This window comes from Syngnathus scovelli, unplaced genomic scaffold (genome assembly GCF_024217435.2).
Source record: "Syngnathus scovelli strain Florida unplaced genomic scaffold, RoL_Ssco_1.2 HiC_scaffold_25, whole genome shotgun sequence".
Taxonomy (NCBI): Eukaryota; Metazoa; Chordata; class Actinopteri; order Syngnathiformes; family Syngnathidae; genus Syngnathus; species Syngnathus scovelli.
Window position 1 is genome coordinate 155,822 of NW_026061342.1, and position 21,422 is coordinate 177,243.

A 21,422-nucleotide genomic window follows, 5' to 3' on the forward strand; every position below is an offset into this window, starting at 1 on the left:
TGTAAGAGGTAACAGAGTCAGTATACTCCTCTATGTCCGTCCAATCGTTGTAGGTGGCTGCCTGCTTAAACAAGTCCCAGTCAGTGGTGTCGAAGCAGTCACGAAGTGCATTGGAGGCACCCTCAGGCCACACCCGAACCCGCCTCCGAACCGGCCTGGATGCCTTTACCAATTGTCTGTATGCGGGCAAAAGCAAAACGGTGAGATGGTCAGAAAGCCCCAGATGGGGGAGGGGGGTGGCTTTGAAAGCTCCCTTTTGCGCCGAGTAGACTAGGTCCAGGAAGCTGTCTCCATAATTCTCGGCATAATTTCTCTGTTTATGTGAACATGTTCACATATGTGCCGGTATGAATTATGCGAACGTATGATTGTTGCACGGAGTATGATATAGGCGGCTATCCGTTGCAAAAAGAGAAAGAACGCTCTGCTTTCACAGAGCATCAACAAATTGAGATATACTCTTATTGTTCCTCTCCACGGAAATGATATACTCTTATTGTTCCTCTCCACAGAAATCTTTAGTAAAAGGCGAAAGATTTATTCGATCTGAAGAGGAACGAGTATCTGAAAATCTGAGTCAAAACGGGCCATCCCACTGCTGGTCTCACTAAATTCACAGGCGGTCTCGCACTCAAATTGCAGCAACATACAAACAATAGAAGTTGATGGATTTACTATACTTACAAGGACTCAAGCAAAATAGAATGTTTAAACGAGTATTTTGTGTTCATTAATGTCTCACTTACTTTAAACATTGTTGGCGCACAGGATTGTAGGTATCTGATCGAACACTGACGGCGCTCGTTCTTTCAATTATATTGGGCGTCTATTTTGATTATTGAAGGTAAAAACAGTTGTATGTCTTGGTACGTGTACTTTTGGTCTGAGAGAACGGGAAATGATCCCATCCCTGTGTTTTATTTGAAAATTTGTAATTTCATAACTTTATTCAACACAAATCAGGAAACAAAATACGATCGTAATTTCTCAAATGGTTTTTCAAACTTCAGAAATGCTCTATGTCTCGCTTGTGTCGCAAATAATTGAGGCTTTTGACGTTGCTGGCATGGTTTGGAGTGTAATTCACCTCCACTGCGTTGGTGGCGTTTGATATTTGACATTTGAAAATATTTCTGTCATTTTACTTTAGAAAGTAAAAGTTGTTCTCTAGAAATCCATACTTGTGATGTATGAGGAAAAACAATCCGGCGAATTCTTAAAAAGACAGACCTACAGCCGACAAAAAGGTTTTGACACGTTCATATCATATGACGAGTCAGGAACGTGGTAATTACATATTATTTTGCATTTACTAATTTGGTGAATACAGTTTAGCGAGCAAATGCACAGTGTTAGAGATTCGCTCACTCCAACTTATTTTGCAAGAACCACACGGGAGACGAGTAAGTCCTTTTAGACACCTGCAGGTGGAGAGTCCATTTGTCGCTGTGCGTACAGCGATGTTCGAATGGAGGTCTGACTCACGGCTCCTGCAAGAGCATTTTTATTAAGAGAAACAGGGTGGGGGTAAGAGTGGACTGAATAGAGAAAGCCCTTGACCACTAGTCAAAACATAGCAAAGGGTGTTTTACGACTTTGTGTAGGATGGGACAAGCTAGGTTATTTATCACAGGTTGCATTCCAACATAAGCATAAAGCTAATCTAGCTACGTTATTTATTACAGGCTGCATTCCAACATAATCATACGATAAGGATAATCTGGAAAACCCTGACACACAGTTCCAGAGTACAGTTAATTACATAATCAAAAGCGTTCAGTGTGTCACAGCATCGCAGACTTCAACTCCATGTGCGTACTACTGCGCTTAATTTTTGTTTTCATCAGAAAGACCAGAGGAGAGCGCGAACACAGTCCCCCACTACCAGAAATAATGCAGTTGAGATTCCCACAGTAGGGGAATTTGCAGAGGTCAGCACAACCAGAGTGTAATGGCTGAGCCTCACTTTGGGTGAACCACCTTCTTGATCATGGTGTCTCCCCTTCCAGGTAGGTATGAACTGTACAAGTTGCCGGGCCGACGTCTTTACCGCACACGCCATCTTCAGTCACGGGCTTAATTGCTAAAAACGTGTGGCACACATACACACTCAGTGGATGAAACAGGATTCGTAGAACTGTTTAAAAAGTACCTTTGGTCATTACAAAACCAAAGCATTATAAATTAAGTAAAACATAGATTAAGAGACACTATCACCATGCTTTGCTTCTTTTTCTACCCTTCATTGCCCCTACCCCCACGCCTTTGTTCACCTCCTTTGTCTTCGTCGCCATCTAGTGGTGATGGCAGCAACCATAACAAACCATAAAAAATAAAGTAAAAATAATATATCGGCAAAAACATGCCTATCATGCATTGCATTGCAAGAAAGCTCAGCGCCGCCTGCCGCTGATCATCGACGGTGCTGTGGTGGAGAGGGTGAGCTGCACCAAGTTCCTGGGGGTGCACATCAGTGAGGACCTCTCCTGGTCCGCAAACACCTCGTCACTGGAAAAGAAAGCTCAGCGCCGCCTGTACTTGCTCAGGCGTGCATGTGCTCCTCAGGCAGTCGTGTCTACATTCTACCGTGGCACCATTGAGAGCGTCCTCACCAGTTGCATCGCTATCTGGGGTGGTAACTGCACTGAACAGAACTTGAAGGCCCTGCAGCGCATAGTGAATATGGCTGGTAAGATTATTGGTGCTTCACTCCCCTCCCTGAAGGACATTTACACCTCCCATCTCACCCGCAAGGCAACCTCGATTGCGAGAGATGTGAGTCACCCGGCTCACTCTTTGTTTGACGTTCTGCCTGCGCTCCCGCACCACCAGACTCGCCAACAGCTTCTTACTCCAGGCTGTTAGGGCCCTGAACTCGCTACCCCCTTCTGCGTAGCGTGCGGCACTGTTGCGCTATTTTCTGGAATGTCTGCTGTACGCGCACTTGCTCCTTTTTTTTTTTTTTTTTGCTCCTCTTTTTTATTTATTTATTTGTTGTTATTTATTCATTATTTATTCAGCACGCTTTTGTTATACTTGTTCACTTGTTTGTCTGTTGTGGGCCATGTCTTGTCACCGTGGGATAGGGGGGAACGAAATTTCGGTTTCTTTGTGTGTCTTTGGCATGTGGAGAAATTGACAATAAAGCTGACTTTGACTTTGACTTTGATATGAAACTGGTGGGGTTTGGTACCGCCAACAAGGTTAAGAACCACTGCTCGAGATACTTCCTAAAGCTTCCAATGAGAGTGTGGATTCTGGTTGAAGGTATATTGGACCATTCTTCTTGACAAATCTGTAACTCCCATGAACTTCATTTCACTTTTCAATTATCTTTGTCTCTGTCCGCTATATGATATGTTTAACTGATATTGCTGATCTGAACAGCCAATGATTTATAAAGGAAAATCTTGAAATTTATTTTACATATGAATGAAACTTTTGCATATGACCTGTCAAACGCACCTCTTGCATTAAGGTGCCCCCGGCTTCCCGGTAACGGGTTTGTTTTAGCCGGGTTCGGAGATTCGTCCGTAATCTAACCACCCGAGTTAAATTAACTCTGTTAGGGTTTTCCAGGTTATCTTTATCGTAGGATTATGTTGGAATGTAAACTATAATGATTAAATCAATCTTGTCTTGCCCTCACAATGCAGAGTAAGATGAAGTGGTTGCTTCCTCTGCTTGATTGACCAGCTGCAGGGGAAGCAATCAAAGTTGATCTTATCAGAGGCCGGGGGTACACCAAACCTGTCCACTCTCACCCCCACTCTGTTCCTCCTAATAAATATGCCCTTGCAGGAAGGAGACTTTTAGATTTCATTCCTGTAGCGAGTGATCTCTCCACCTGCAGGTGTCTAAAAGAACTTGCTTGTCTCCCGTGTGGTTCTTGCAAAATAAGTTGGAGTGAGCAAATCTCTAACGTTTTGGTGCCGAAACCCGGGATCCCTCATACCCATCATCTGGCTGACGGAGGACGACGCGCTGTACACCGTCGACGGGCCAGCGTCCATTAGCCGGACCTGGTAAAGAAAGACCTGGGAAGGAAATTCTTCGCTGGGCCAGCATCTTAGGTCTGCCTTCGTCTGACAGAGGTGGATTGACGGGACCCGGCAGTGCAACGAACCAGGGGACAAGTAAGTTAAAGGCCTGAAGTTGTGTGATTGTGTTGTTGTGAAACGCGTATTAAAAAAAAAAAAAAAACACAGGTGCACGTGAGATTCGGCTTTGGTTTGTCCGAGCTATGAGATACGGCTTTGGTTTGTCCGAGCTATGAGATACGGCTTTGGTTTGTCCGAGCTATAAGATTCGGCTTTGGTTTGTCCGAGCTATGAGATTCGGCTTTGGTTTGTCCGAGCTATGAGATTCGGCTTTGGTTTGTCCGAGCTATGAGATACGGCTTTGGTTTGTCCGAGCCATGAGAAAAATACAAAGCGCTGGAGTTTGTGTAATTGAGAGTGTGGCTGGTAGGATAAATTGACTAAATAGCAGTTCTAGCATTGATCCACGGCAATAATACAGGCTAGTAATTTGTTGAAAGGTCAATTTAAACCTGCATTGAGGATCCTCAAAGAAATAAATAAGTAATAATAGTAATAATAATAATAATAATATTTTTGAGACAAAGAGATTGTAAAACCTAAAATTGCTAGAATTAAGATGGGAAATAAAAACGGTAAATCTCTACCTCTTGACGGAGATGAGAAGTACATGGCGAGTAGATTTCTTAATTGTATGCAATATATGCCGAAGTGGAAGAAAAAGTATGGAGTAGAAAGGAAGTTGGGAAATCAAGTGGTAAAGAAATGCAACTTGCTTCTAGAAGATAAATAAATAGAATAAGAATGTGCTGTCCTCGTGTGCATGGGAGGGACCAGCTCATGATCGACCACAGGAAATGGCCAGCCTGTGACGAATCATTGGTGCTGGGAACTACCTTTTGCGTGCGAGAGCTCTGCATGTGTGTGTGTATATGTTAAAATGATGAACATTGGCTAAAGTTTTAGTATAAAAAAAAATTTGCTAGACTGTGGTCTATCCAATTTGCACCGCAGAACAGAAATTATTTTGAAAGATAAAAATGAGAGGAAAAAGAGAGAAATCTGTTTGCAAGCAGAAACTAATCCACACTAGTGCATGTTACATAAGTGTCGAGCCCACATGAGAAATTCGAAGAAAATAAAAATGACAGAACATGCTTTCAGGAATTGGAAGAAGCTAAATTGTGAATTTAAGATTTTGCAATGCTACATTTAATAGGAATAATTGATTGGTTGTGTTATAAGATTATACAAAATTCTAAATGCAAGCTAAATCTGAGAGATTGAGTTCTTCAAATTTAAAAACAAAGAAAAAATTCAGATTAATTTGCCAATTGTTTGTTTTAGTTATTTTTTTTTGAATTGGTGGATTGTTCTACCAGGAAACCTGAGTTAAAAATGATATATGAATGTTGTGTGGTGAGCTTGGATGAATTGGGACCAATGTGATAGAAAGACTCCTTTTTGGAGACTGTGTGTGAGATGCAAATGAACATTGATGAATGATAGACTGAATGAAAAGAAATTACAGGTTGAATGGTTGAAGTCGTTGGCGACTACTATGGAAAATTAGTAGAGCGACTTTGATGAAAGAGTGATTTTGAGCAGGTTGAATGTTAGAAAGAAACACGTAGCTTTTGGATTGATAATTAACTACAGAAAAAAAAACTGGAGAACCAGTAACACATGTAGAAGATGTGTGAACTGGGAAATTGAGAAGCGTTTTGGACAGAAAGTCAAATTAAATGATGATGGAATCGTATGTAGTAAAGAACGCATTCTCCCAAAAAGATTGTCAAGGTGTGAGGTATGGGCGTTGCCAAGCCTCAAAAGGAGGGAGTGAGTAGGACAGATAGTGGAAGATAGTAATAATACAACACTTTATGACAATGAATTTTCGAATACATTTGGTGTTATACTGTGGTATTTTTTTTTATTCTGGTGTAGATAGGTTAGCAACACGAGAGATTTAGAGGTTCAAAAGAAAGACAGTCAAAAGAAAACATTTTTGATTTGGACAATTGCAGGCTAACAGGAACATAAGAACGATAAGAACTACGAGAGTTGCAAACAACAGATGAAGAGCAGTCCTTGGCAGATTATATGATCAGGACGCTCAAACTGTGTCAAAGACAAATTTACTGCCGCCTGATCTTTCCTCCTCACAGGTCGACAACCCCATCAATCCAGGAGACTGGGTCTACATCAAGGTCATCAAAAGAAAGAACTGGGCCAGCCCGCGGTGGGAGGGACCGTTCCAAGTTTTGCTTGCTACTCCCACGGCGGTAAAAAATTCTCAACGGCCCAGCTGGATTCACCACAGCCACTGCAAGTTGCAGAGAGTGCTGGACCCCTAATTCGGAGTGGTGGGGAAGGCTGACTACAAAGGGGCCCCATCGTTTAGGGTGAGGCGTCTCAATGTTGGTGAAGAATTCATCGATCCCCACTCCGCTAGGCGAGGGGATGTCCCGGTGTCTCTGCCATCCTAGTAGCAACGGGGCTCCATATGCCAGATGGATCCTCTGCTGCGTTGTGGTTGGAGCGTGCTATGGTCTATTGACTCATCTGAACAGACCAAATGACAATGTTGCCCGTGGTAAACGATGGTCACATGATGAGAACTTTGAAGACTGGTCATGGGACCCCAGAAACCCATACGAAACCAACACTTGGTACCGGTATGTCAGGTTCACTGTGAGAGCTCACACACGGGAGGCGTGCTATGTGTGTTCGAAACTCCCCCCTTCCTCCACGCAAGTTCGCTTGGAGGCCAGAGCAATGAATGTCACTGAAGCAAAATGTATGGCATCCATGGGAGGAGTTGGATATCAGCACCGTGCCGTCACAGTCAAAGATGCCGACCCTTACCGCCCTGGACTTGCTGACGGTGCCTGTGATCAGCTGTTCTGGACAAATCTCAATGTGACTGTTAAAGGACGGACAATACCACAAGTGGCTTACACAGAGAGACCAGCTGGAGTGAATTACACATGTTACATCCAAGGTAACAAGACCCACGTCTGCATTAACGACGACTGCCCTCCAGGAGGAAACTGGATGGGAGCTTTGGACATCACCGATGAGTGTCAAGATAAGAGAGCCATTTCAGGTGGTGAGGGCTCTCCAACCAACATGGCTACACCATCGAACGGAACATACTTCATACAGAATGGCTGGTGGCTTTGTGGTCACAAGGTTTATCCGATGCTGCCCGCCAACTGGACAGGAGTGTGTGCACCAGTGTGGGTGACAGACCACACCTACAGGATACGACATCATCTGCTGACAGGAGCACACAACTCATCTGGACGTCGACGCAGAGCAGTTGCAATCTTTGACCCTCATGACCCTGTCTGGGGTGCGAACGTTCCAGAGGACCATAAAGTGTGGTCTGCCAGAGACAAAGTTGTCCTTGCGCTCTTCCCTCAGATTGGGGTTGGGAAACTATCGCTCTTCATCGAGACACTGAACTATCGTTTTCAATCCTTTGTGAATCTCTCGCTGCAAGTCAACGATGGACAAAATAGAGAGATTCAGGCTATTAGACTGAAGGTCTTGCAAAACAGGATGGTTCTGGACTTGTTGACGGCAGCACAAGGTGGTGTGTGCCACATCATTGGGACTTCCTGTTGCACATACATACCAGGAGAAAATGACACCCACATAAACGACGCCATGAATTCGCTGAAGAACTTACAGCAGGCCATGTCTAAAGACAAGGTCCCACATCAGTTTGATTTCTTTTCATGGCTATTCTCTGGCAACTGGTGGCAACTGCTGTTGAAATTGCTGTCTTCTGTGCTTGTTGTGCTGGTGGTGCTGTGCTCGTTTACGACCTGCGTTATCCCATGTTTGAAGTCTGCTGTGTCGAAGTTTGTGTCCTCTACTGTAGCCCAAGTTCATATACAACTTCTTAGAGATGACGGATGTGATGACGATAATGACACGTGGATTGCGTAGATGCTGCTCTGTTGGGCATGTTTTACAGAAACTTGATGATTTAACCATCGAAAATGCTTCGCAAGTGATGGATACAATGATGTACTGTTTCTGTGTTTTTATTTTTATTTTTTATTGATAGCATTCTGGTCGCCTGTGGCACAGGGGCCGTGTAAGAATTTTCCTGCTAATAACATCTGGCCAGCAGGTTTTTCGCTTACACAATAAGTTTGATCTGGGGTATTGAGGTAATGCCTCATCTTCACTGGAAAGTGTTGCTATCATTGTTTGTTGTTTTTATTTTTACTATTCTTCTTTCTTCATTATACATATATATATATATGTTTTTTCTTGTCTTTGTTGTTTGGGGTGACATAATCATATGATAAAACAGGAGGGAGATGTTAGGGTTTTCCAGGTTATCTTTATCGTAGGATTATGTTGGAATGTAAACTATAATGATTAAATCAATCTTGTCTTGCCCTCACAATGCAGAGTAAGATGAAGTGGTTGCTTCCTCTGCTTGATTGACCAGCTGCAGGGGAAGCAATCAAAGTTGTTCTGTTTCCCACAACAGTGTAAAACACCCCCTGCTCTGATCTTATCAGAGGCCGGGGGTACACCAAACCTGTCCACTCTCACCCCCACTCTGTTCCTCCTAATAAATATGCCCTTGCAGGAAGGAGACTTTTAGATTTCATTCCTGTAGCGAGTGATCTCTCCACCTGCAGGTGTCTAAAAGAACTTGCTTGTCTCCCGTGTGGTTCTTGCAAAATAAGTTGGAGTGAGCAAATCTCTAACAAACTCCACCGGAATCAATCTAATTTCTGTACGACGCCAATCCCTCTCAAGTCACCCGAAGCTCGAGCCGAGTAACTCAATTCGAGGCAAGACTTCGAAGTGACCGTATCGTATTGATGGCTCCCCGCTAGTGTTTGAAGTTCTTATTTTGTTACGGATATTTTTTAGATGTCTTTGTTAAGACCTCAGGGATTTGTTTGTATAGCGCACCCAAGCACTAGTTTTGCCGAAGTAAATGTTGATATGGGTCCGTACCACTTGGTCGCTCATGCAGCGAACCGACCAACTTTTTCATTCGAAAGAGAATCGAATTAATAAAAGTGTGACAATAATAGCATTTAAGAAGAAAATTAATGCACTTTATATCATTAATTCTAACTTCCTATACGTAGATCTAGCACTTAACCGTCGGAGTTCTTCACCCCACTTGATTGCTTTAAAAAAAAATAGCGACTTTCTTAAACCGAATAAAAATGTCGTGCTCTATTTAGATTTACCCAATAATTAATTTGGAAGGCAAGTCTATTTTCTGATCGTGTCCCATTTAACTTTTGACGCGGCCCGACAAATTTAGGAACTGGGCCGCGCCCGACGGACAGTTAAAATACTTTTATCCTCCACCAACTCCAATGATTTATTTTAACCGTCGTCGTTATGTTATTTAAAAAAAAAATGAATTTTCAACCGAATTTACTTTTAACGAAATCCACTCTTCCGTTAAATATTTACGAAAGTTATTTAATCCTCTAACTTGCTCGGAGTTACTTTTTACGCGGCCCGTCAAAAAAGGGGAAGCGGGCCTGAGCCTTTCAAATAGTTAAATAACTTTCCGTTCTACACAAAACCAATAATCTGATTTAAACATCCATCCATCCATCCATTTTCTGAACCGCTTAGTCCCCACGGGGGTCGCGGGCGTGCTGGAGCCTATCCCAGCCGTCATCGGGCAGTAGGCGGGGGACACCCTGAACTGGTTGCCAGCCAATCGCAGGGCACACAGAGACAGACAACCAATCGCACTCACACTCACACCTAGGGACAATTTGGAGTCTTCAATCGGCCTACCAAGCATGTTTTTGGAATGTGGGAGGAAACTGGAGTGCCCGGAGAAAACCCACGCGGGCCCGGGGAGAACATGCAAACTCCACACAGGGAGGGCCGGAGGTGGAATCGAACCCGCACCCTCCTAACTGTGAGGCGGACGTGCTACCCAGTGCGCCACCGAGCCGCCCCTGATTTAAACACTTCCTTTAATTTATTCAGACGAAACAACTTTCGAACGGATCGAAATTCACTCGTGGCTCAGATAACTACGGAAGTTATTTAAGTCTCTAACTTGTTCGGAGTTCCTTTTTACGCGGCCCGTCAAAAAGGGGAAGCGGGCCTGAGCCTTCGGTTGCATATTCAGTACAAATCCGCGCACAACGAAGTAAGTAATATACAAAACACATTTATTGTAGAAACATGGAATAGAATTACAAATCTCAATTACTCCAGAAACTGAACAATTTCACTCACTGTATCAGTGAACGTGTTAATAAAATCATTCAATCCCAGAACAATTCGATTGCAAAACACAGTTCATAAAAAAGGGAAGAGGTAAATACCAGCTGCGTGCTATTTTTGGTGGAAGCAAAGTCGAGTGATCAGTTCGATCTTGCTTCTAAAATCCAAATTAGAGAAACAGGCTGGCCACGAGGAAGCCGGCGGCCCGATGACTATTCCCCCCTCTCGCTAAAATACATAAAAACGGTCATCTTCACCTATTTCTCCTATAAAGTTGTCCAGTCCAATTTTTGGGAGTAAATCCACGTTAATTTCAGTCCAGCGATCCTGCGTCTCACACAAAGATCTTTGGGACTTTTGGAAAAAAAATCTTGAAACTCCTCCGGGCCTCTTCACGTATGAGCGCTCTTTTGGGGGGAAAAAGCCCTGAAGCTGCTCCTGCAGGACCTTTTATAGACCTCTCCGTCCCCCCCCTCCCCTTTCTTTTCTCCTGTACTTTCCCTATAGGGTAAGACTGCCCAGTTTTCCAACGCCTATAGAAGGGACTGGCCAGCTTTCTCACGCCTATAGAGGGAACTGGGCAGTTTTCCCACGCCCATAGAGGGAACTGGCCAGTTTCCCCACGCTTGGTTATCTGTGGCCTTCAGCAGCTGTTTCCGCCCTGACCACGCAGTACTTTCCACCAAATGCACAGCTAGTGGTAAAACCTTTCACTTCCCCTTTTCTTCTCTTTCTGTTACATGAAAATAACTTTTTAAAGTTACGCTTCAATTAACTCTGAAATAAAAATCCAAACCCTTGACCTACTTTTCTAAACAATTTATGTCACGCCACTATTCTCATAGTGGCGGGTCTCTTGATCGAATTGACAAATAATATTGCTTAAAGCGGTTACAGAATACATTTTTAGCCAAGCAAAGAAATCAAAAATAAAAATCACATTTGTGCTTCTCCAAACAATTTATGTCACGCCACTATTCTCATAGTGACGGGTCTCTTGATCGAATTGACAAATAATATTGCTTGAAGCGGTTACAGAATACTTTTTTAGCCAAGCAAAGAAATCAAAAATAAAAATCACATTTGTGCTTCCATGCGTGACTCACACTCTGACACCGTGCTACTCTTTTATTTCTATTTTACCATGTTTAGCTTATTGGCTCCTCTTTTGGTCTCACGTTTTGGTCTGGCGCCATCTTTTGGACAAATTTGGAATTTCAGCTCTGCCAATTTATTCCTGTGAACAATCCATATTCTACCATTTGCACCATCTCTACTCCCATGTTACATGACAGACCGTATGTGACCAAAGGTTTGAGGTCCAACCGAGACTTGAGCTGGGATCACTGGTTTCAGAGTCCAGAGTGTTCAAAGCAGGCTCAATTAACACAATTAGGACAAATTTATTAAAATCAATTCGGACTCACTTACCTTAGATACCTACCTTAGATACCTACCTTGGATACTTACCTCAAATTGGTACCACGCCTCTGGTCCCCGGACCACGCCCACCTAAAAAATTAGAAAAGACAAAAATCAAAAAAATATATACGTAAAAACTTACCTGAATAATCCACATACCTGTAGTAAGAAAAATGAGAAACAAAAAAATAAAAAACAAAAATAAAAAACAAAACAAAAAACAAAACAATAAAATATTCAAAATCATAATTCACAATATCAAATCGTAATTGGAACACATTCATTGAGGCTAAAACCAATTTTATTTCCAAAAAAGAAAAAGTCAGAAACAAAAACTAAAATTTGAAATTAGAAACTCTAACCAAACAGAGACTATAAAAGGACGCGCAGCGCAAAAGACACTCAGTGCGTGGAGAGAGAACAAAGAGAAAACAACTCAGCAGCAATTACAAACAGTAGATTTCAGCATCAATTTTATTTTTTGTTTGTTTGTGTGCCAGACCTGAGGAAGGCCCTAGAGGCCGAAACGTTGTCAAGGCACACATACATTATATATTGGCCAAACAAAATCTAACAAAAGAAATTTTATTAAAAACTACTTCATTAAAAACAACCATATTAAAAACAATTTTGTTTGATAAAAACAAGTGTATTACATATATAACAAAGGCGAATTCCAGCCATGTAGCAAGGTTGGACCACGGTCCACTATGGCCGACGCCGCCGCTTTGCTCGTCAGAACCCTGGGCTGGACGCTGGGAGGTGTGCCGGACGGATGGACCGTGCTTTTGCCCCTGCTTCCAACAGGAAGGGGGGCTCCTACTGCAATCAGAACCCTGGGCTGGACGCTGGGAGGTGTGCCGGACGGATGGACCGTGCTTTTGCCCCTGCTTCCAACAGGAAGGGGGGCTCCTACTGCAATCCTGACCCTACCCCCAACCCTAAACCTAACCCTAACCCCAACCCCAACCCTAACCCCAACCCTTACCCCAATCCCAGTCCCTTTTTACGTCCCACCAGGAACAGAACTTCCAACAAGTAGGACAATTAACATAATTAGGACAAATTGGTTTTACTTTATTCAGACCCACTTACATCTAATACCTACCTGGATACTTACCTCCAATTGGAACCACGCGTCTGGTCCCCGGACCACGCCCACCTGAAAAAAGCAGAAAAAAATTGACAAAACGGAATAAAACAAAAATATAAACAAAAGTCACCAAATGTTCTCAATAATATAATTACAAATTTGCAAAAACCCAATATATAATCCACCTACCTATGTACTACTTACCTGTAGTTTGGACCGCAATCCGAGATCCTAGACCACGTCTATTTGAAAAACAAAAAACATCAAAAAACATGAAAAAAAACAATTAAAAAACATTAAAAAACAAAATTTGTATGTTTACATTTCTATAATACCAATTCCAAGTTGACCAAATTATAATTATTTTGTTCAAACCTAATATGAAGGCTAGTTTAATTATGAAAATTAATTGAAAAATGAAAATATAAGCTAAAACACGTTACATTTCTAAAACGAAATTTCGAAAAACAAAAAAGATTTAAAACTTCAACCGAGCTGAGGGTATAAAAGGAATCCGCAAGGCAAAGGGCCTTTAGTGCGAATTTGGACTGCAAGCAAGACACATTGTTGCACCTTACAAAACAAAAATAGTTTTTCATATAATACCTGATGTCAGGTGTGCCAGACCTGATGAAGGCTTTAGATAGCCGAAACGTTGTCAGGGCACGCATTGCATATTGGCCAGAATAAATCAAAAAAGAAACTTTATTTAAAAAAAAAATAACTTTATTAAATATATGACAAAGGCAAATTCTGGATCCACAGCCATGGATCAGGGTTGGACGACGGTCCACTATGGCCGACGCCACCGCGTTGCCCGCCGGAACCGTGAGCTGGGGGCTGATTGGAATCCCGGATGGATGGACCGTGCTTTTGCCTTTCCCTCCTCTAGGAGGGGGGGCTCCCACCGTAACCCTAACCCTAACCCTAACCTGACCCCATTTCCCGATAAGACAAAAACGTCAACCTGCAAGTTAAAATTTGAAAATAAACGAGTCAAAATTTGAACGTAAACACAAATTTGAACAATAATTGCAAATAAGCACTATTTGAGACCAAAAGCAGTTAAAAGTAAATACTTACCTCAAATAAAACCACAATACTCACCCAAAACAAAAAAAATGTGCATACCTATCAAATTTGAATGTAAACAATTGCAAATAAGCATTATTTGGGACAAAAAAGCAAAAAAAGCAGTTAAAAGTAAATACTTACCTTAATTAAAACCATAATACTTACCCAAAACAAAAATATACTTACCTATTACGGAGATCACAAATCCACGCCCAATCGGTGCCTGCAAGAAAACAAGTTACTATGCTAAAGAAACAAGCGCAAATCGCTGGCTCCGCCCACTTGGAGGAGTGTATATAAGCACCGTTCGGAGCAGGAGCTCTCAGTCTCGATGCGGCCGTGGAGGAGGAAGCAGCTCCCCATGTGATGAAACTAAACTAAATTTAGATGCAATTCCTGTGTGCCAGACCTGAAGAAGGCACAAAAGATGCCGAAACGTTGTCGATGGCCACACAGATGAACAAAATCTAGCGCAAAATGACGCCGGTACAAAACCAATTGGAAACAAATAGTAATTTACCCACGCTCTACCCAGATAGGAGAGCGCATGGATGCCGCACAGAGCAAGATGCTCTCGCTCCACCCAGATAGGGGAGTCGATGAATTAGGTGCGAGGTACGAATATTTAGTTGAACGCAAGCGCAGCTGTCAATCTTACATGCCAAATCGAGACTCACTTATTAATTATATAACAAAGGCGACCGGATAGGTAAAGTGCAATCAAAAACAAGCATACAATAAGCACAAACACATGTTCAAGGTCAAAAACGATCTTTATTAAGCCCTAATTAGTCCTGGCGAGCATGGCGGGTGCGGCCGCAACGGGCAGGATGCTCTGGAGCTGGTTGTGGGGTGCGGGCCAGGATGGTAGGACCGTGCCTTTGTTCCTCTCCTTCGGGGGAGGAACTCTTTACCTAATCCTAACTCGCCTGTGCCACCTCCAGTGCGCCCCCCCACGTTTCCGGTTTCCATCGAGCTCCTGTTACGTCTGTGTGCTGTCCCCTAAACTGGTCCTATCCCAGCCCTAATCCTAACCTATCCCCCATCCTAACCTAACCCCTAACCCTAACCCTAACCCTAACCCTAACCCTAACCTGACCCCATTTCCCGATAAGACAAAAACGTCAACCTGCAAGTTAAAATTTGAAAATAAACAAGTCAAAATTTGAACGTAAACACAAATTTGAACAATAATTGCAAATAAGCACTATTTGAGACCAAAAGGCAGTTAAAAGTAAATACTTACTTCAAATAAAATCACAATACTCACCCAAAACAAAAAAATGTGCATACCTATCAAATTTGAATGTAAACAATTGCAAATAAGCATTATTTGGGACAAAAAAAAGCAAAACAAGCAGTTAAAAGTAAATACTTACCCAAAACAAAAATATACTTACCTAATCCGGAGATCACAAATCCACGCCCAATCGGTGCCTGCAAGAAAACAAGTTACTATGCTAAAGAAACAAGCGCAAATCGCTGGCTCCGCCCACTTGGAGGAGTGTATATAAGCACCGTTCGGAGCAGGAGCTCTCAGTCTCGATGCGGCCGTGGAGGAGGAAGCAGCTCCCCATGTGATGAAACTAAACTAAATTTAGATGCAATTCCTGTGTGCCAGACCTGAAGAAGGCACAAAAGATGCCGAAACGTTGTCGATGGCCACACAGATGAACAAAATTTAGCGCAAAATGACGCCGGTACAAAACCAATTGGAAACAAATAGTAATTTACCCACGCTCTACCCAGATAGGAGAGCGCATGGATGCCGCACAGAGCAAGATGCTCTCGCTCCACCCAGATAGGGGAGTCGATGAATTAGGTGCGAGGTACGAATATTTAGTTGAACGCAAGCGCAGCTGTCAATCTTACATGCCAAATCGAGACTCACTTGTTAATTATATAACAAAGGCGACCGGATAGGTAAAGTGCAATCAAAAACAAGCATACAATAAGCACAAACACGTGTTCAAGGTCAAAAACGATCTTTATTAAGCCCTAAATAGTCCTGGCCAGCATGGCGGGTGCGGCCGCAACGGGCAGGATTCTCTGGAGCTGGTTGTGGGGTGCGGGCCAGGATGGTAGGACCGTGCCTTTGTTCCTCTCCTTCGGGGGAGGAACTCTTTACCTAATACTCACTTATTAATTATATAACAAAGGCGACCGGATAGGTAAAGTGCAATCAAAAACAAGCATACAATAAGCACAAACACGTGTTCAAGGTCAAAAACGATCTTTATTAAGCCCTAATTAGTCCTGACCAGCATGGCGGGTGCGGCCGCAACGGGCAGGATGCTCTGGAGCTGGTTGTGGGGTGCGGGCCAGGATGGTAGGACCGTGCCTTTGTTCCTCTCCTTCGGGGGAGGAACTCTTTACCTAACCCTAACCCCTAACCCTAACCCCTAACCCTAAACCCTAACCCTAACCCAAACCCAAACCCTAACCCTAACCGTTGTCCTCTTCTGCTAGGGAGGGACATCAGTTCCCCGTCCCTGGTAGGGGTTGGACTTCACAATCCAATCCTAACCCTAACCCTAACCGTTGTCCTCTTCTGTTAGGGAGGGACATCAGTTCCCCGTCCCTGGTAGGGGTTGGACTTCACAATCCAATCCTAACCCTAGCCCTAACCCCTAACCCTAACCCCTAACCCTAACCCCTAAACCCTAACCCTAACCCTAACCCGGCTCCCGCGGCACCTCCGCCTCCGCGGACGGTGGGGGGTGGGCCTGCCTACACAGTTAAGAAGTTGCTGGACGTGCGCCGGAAGGGCCGAGGCTGGCAATTCCTGGTGGACTGGGAGGGTTACGGGCCAGAGGAGCGGCAATGGGTGCCGCGTAGCTATATCCTGGATCCCGGGCTATTGGATGACTTTTATGCGGCTCACCCCGATGCTCCGGGTCCGTCTGGGATCCGGCCCTAGGGGGGGGGGTTATGTTATGCTGTCATGTGTCGTCCGGATCACTTCCTGTTTTATTGTGTGATTTTCCTCTCGTTCCAGTCAGTGTGTCCTTCCCCTGTGCGTCCGGTCACGTGAAGCCCTGATTCCAAGTGTGTGCACCTGCGTCAATGACCAACTGTCTTCACCTGTGTTCCCCTCCTGTGTCCATATAACCCGCGTCTTTCCCCGTATCCAGTGCCAGTGCGTCTTGCCTTGTCAGAACACTAGCGATCACGAAACCCTCGAGTTCCACGTAGAAGCCTTGTTTGAGCAAACTTGATCACCGATGTTAACTTGGTTACATCGCTACCTTGTTTTTGTATTTCCCTCGGTTCGAGGCGCTTTGATTTCCCCTTTTTCTCCCTCGGTTCGAGGCGCCTTGGTTTTCCTTTTTTTCCCTCCTAGTGAGGTGTTTTTTGTTCGACTGTCAGTGGAGACAATAAAAGCCTTTTTGGACATTGAACTCTCTGCATTCGAGTCCTCTCCCTGCTCTGCGCCTGACATGGTGCCCCCCAAAATAAAAAGATGTCGGCATAACGGGTTTTTTCAACCTTGTATTCAAACACAAACACATTTGGTATATTAACACCATCAACTACAAGCCAACAAACACAAAATTAAAACATCAATGTTAGCATAACGTGTGTCGGCTGGCAATGGCATAGCAGCAATGCTGTCTGTCACTCACTCACTCACTCACTCACTCACTCACTCACTCGTGAAGACCAATCAGCAGCGCCAGCGAGCGTTAGATGGAGGAGGGACTTTACGAGTCAGTGACGTAACTTCCCGTTCACGAACGAGCCGGGGATTGCATTTCCCATTCACCAAAGAACGAATCTGCGAGTGAACGAATCAGTGAGTGATTTGCATTTCCAGTTCATCGCGAGAGCGGATCAGTGAGGGAACGAATCCTGACTTTCCCGTTCGCGAACGGGTCAATGAGTGAACTGCCTTCCTGTGCATCAACGGATCAGTCGGTGAACGTGTAATTAGTAATTAATTAGTCAGTCAAAAATACATGTTTGTTTTGCGTTTCAATTCATCATCATCGGCGGTCACTCGGGACGAGTATGACTGTCTTCTTCTCTGGGTCATCTACTTGTGGGTCCGCAGGTGGGCGTAGAGGCCGATCCGGGATCCACATATTTTTCTGCACTGTGGCCAGGGGAAAGTCGTGGTGGGTTGTGGTCGTGCTGGAGCCTGTTTTTGTCTTTCCTTACGGCGTTGTGGTTTGGTTTCTGCGACACGGCGGAGTTCCTTTTCGTGATGTGCTGCACCTTCTTGCACCGCTGCCCTCCAGCAGTTCCTGTTCAAGGTGATGCGCTCCCAGTCCTGAGATGTTATTTGGAATTTCTTGAGATTGGACTTGAGGTTGTCCTTGAAACGTTTCTTTTGCCCGCCCGGGGCTCGCGGACCTCTCTTCAGCTGGGAGTATAACATCTGTTTGGGGAGGCGGGTGTCAGCCATGCGGATGAGATGTCCTGTCCATCGGAGTTGGTGCTGCATTATTAAGGTGGTGATGCTCGGTATCCTGGCTTCCTCCAGAACGCTGATGTTTGTGTGTCTGTCCTCCCATTTGATCCTGAGTATTTTCCTCAAGGTTCTCTGGTGTTGTTGTTCAAGAGCTCTTAGTAGGTGCCTGCTGTAGGTTGTCCATGATTCTGCCCCATAAAGTAAGGTGGGGAGAACCACAGCTTTGTAAACCAGGAGCTTGGTGTCAACCCGGAGGTCTCTGTCTTTAAAGACTCTTTTCCGGAGTCTGGCATGCGCTCCACTGGCACAGCTCAGGCAATGCTTGACCTCAGAGTCAATGTCCGCTTTGGAGGAGAGAAGGCTGCCGAGGTAGGGGAAGTGGTGAACATATTCAAGTGCAATGTTATCCACATTTGTGATGGGCGGAGTAGATGGCTGGTTGGGTGGGGGTTGATGTAGCACCTAGGTCTTCTTGATGTTCACGGTCAGACCCAGGGCTCTGTATGCCTTAGCAAAGGAGTTCAGGATGCCCTGGAGGTCTTCTGCAGAGTGTGCTGCAATGGCATTATCGTCTGCATACTGGAGCTCCATGACCGTGGTGGTTCTGATCTTGGTTTTGGCTTTGAACCTGTTAGGGTTGAAGAGCCTGCCATCAGTTCTGTACCAAATCGGGATTCCGTGTGGTAGTTCTTCATCGATGAGGTGGAGTATGGCGGCAATGAAGACAGAGAACAGGGTGGGTGCAACGATGCATCCCTGTTTGACCCCTGTCTCTCCAGTGAAAGGCTCAGACAAGGAGCTGTTGTTGAGCACTGTGGCTGCCATTCCGTCATGTAATAATTGCAGTATTCTGACGTATTTATCCGGGCAACCATACCTCAGAAGGATGCTCCATAGGGCCTGGCGATCCACCGTGTCAAAGGCCTTTGTCAGGTCTATGAAAGTCATGAACAAAGGCTGTTTATGGTCACGGCATTTCTCCTGGAGTTGGCGTGCTGTAAAAATCATGTCTGCAGTGCCTCTAGATGGGCGAAAACCGCACTGTGCTTCTGGGAGAACTTCCTCAGACAGTGGCAGTAGGCGATTGGCAAGAGCACGAGCAAGTACTTTGCCAACTGCTGAAAGGAGCGAGATGCCCATATAGTTTCCGCAATCCGCTTTGTCCCCTTTCTTGAAAATGGTCACTATCAGAGCATCCCTGTGCTCCGAGGGGAGTTTCCCAGACCTTCAGAAAGAGGGAATGGAGGTAGAGCTGGAGCTCTGGTCCACCTTCCTTTAGGACCTCAGCTGGGATCCCATCTGGCTCAGAGGCCTTGTTGTTCTTCAGGCTCCTGATGGCATCTTGGACCTCTGCTGAAGTGGGAGGTTCACCCATGTCTTCCCTGATGGGACTCTAAGGGATGTGACTGAGGAAATCTGACTGAGTTGTGCTGTCACGGTTGAGGAGTTCCTGAAAGTGCTCTCTCCACCGGTTGTTTATGGACTCATTGTCCTTCAACAGCTCCTGCCCGTCTTTAGAGCGCAGGGGGTTTTGGCCGCGATGGCTTGGACCGTAGACAGCCTTGGTAGCATTGAAAAAGCCCCTGGTGTCACCAGAGTCTGCCAAACTCTGGATTTCCAGTGCCCTTTCTGTCTACCAGGAGTTTTTAATCTGTCTCACCCGGCTCTGGACGTCAGCCTTGGCTCTGGAGTGAGCCTGTCTCTTTGCTGTGCAGGTGATGTCATTTTGCCAGACACGAAATGTTTCCCTTTTCTTGGAGATGAGCTGTTCTATCTCTGTGTTGTTCTCATCAAACCAGTCCTGATGCTTTCTGGCCTTGTACCCGAGAGTGGCACTGCAGGTGTCGAGGATGGAAGACTTGAGCAGGCTCCAGTGTTCTTCAATGTCCTCAGGGTATTCCTGATTGGGGCTTTCTCCAAGAGAGGCCTGAGACAGCTGCAGGGCGGCAGTTTTATTCAGGGTCTCAAGGTTTGCCGGCTCAGCTTCTTTTGCAGTCTCCTCTTCCTCTTGAGTCTGATGGACATTGTGGATCGTATCAGGCGGTGATCTGTCCAGCAGGCCTCTGAATCCATCATGGCTTTTGTGATGCTCACGTCGCGCTGATCCCTGGCTCTGACAATGACATCTCTCAATATAATAATCTTGTCCTCCTTGGGGATTTTTGACAATACCTCATCCAGACAGGCATTTTTTTTCCTCATCAGAAACGAGGGTAGGTGCATAAGCACTAAGAACTGTTGCCGTCTGGTTGTTTGCCAGCACCAGACGGAGGGTCATCAAGCGCTCACAGGGAGTTCAGAGAGGTGACTGATCAGTTGGTTCTTGATGGCAAAACCAACCCCATGGATCCTAGGCTCATCTGTGGCCGTTCCTTTCCAGAAGAAAGTGTATCCACCCTTTTCCTCCTTCAGATGACCTTCCTCTGCCCGTTGGGTTTCTGAAAGAGCAGCTATGTCAATCCGGCATCTTCTCAGTTCCCTGGCAATGATGGTGGTTCTCCTCTCCAGCCTATCACTGGTTACACTGTCCATTCGAGTGCTCACATTCCATGCTCCAAAATTCATGTTTGTGTTTTCGACCGCATATTGGTGATCCCTCTGAACGCGGTAATCCAGTCGGGAGGTTTGAGGCAGGCTATGTTTAGGGCACCTTTTCTAGCCCCTTCCCCATCAGGGGTGAGCAGAGTGGATCCTAAAAAGGGCTGCTCAGTCGTGGATGCAGCTACCAAAGAGCTCTTTCTGCCTCGGTCCAAGAGCCCAACAATCATCTAACATCCACCGCCTGATGTGCCAGCTTCGGACTAGGGGCTTCCAGGCTTCACAATCCTGCCCCCGTTGCTACTTACTGGTCGCCACAGGACTTTAATCCGGGATGTAAGGTGGATTCCCTGAAAAAGATGCCTGTGCGTGACTTTGTTTAAAGTGGGGAGACTGACAGACAGTCACCACACTGTCCTTGACAGATCGGGGTCAGAATCCAGTGGCAAGGAGACCAAGACGACTGGTGACCCTTTTCTGCTGCAGCCTTCATCCGCCTTCCCAGCCGTTGTGACGCCACCAAGGTGCCAGTTACCGTGTGTGGCTACGAGGAGGCGTGTGCAAGTCTTGGCAATGGAGAGGCTGTGTACCGGCT

At 45.0% G+C, this 21,422-nt stretch overlaps 1 non-coding gene and 1 pseudogene across 1 annotated transcript; both read right to left on the reverse strand.

Moving 5' to 3' along the window:
- Window positions 1-420: 420 nt before the first annotated feature.
- LOC125993044 (U5 spliceosomal RNA) lies at window positions 421-564 on the reverse strand (annotated as a pseudogene).
- A 1,289-nt stretch (window positions 565-1,853) lies between these two features.
- On the reverse strand, window positions 1,854-2,017 carry LOC125993040 (U1 spliceosomal RNA). The gene has a single exon (XR_007489952.1). It is a non-coding gene; the product is annotated as a U1 spliceosomal RNA (small nuclear RNA).
- Window positions 2,018-21,422: the final 19,405 nt, after the last annotated feature.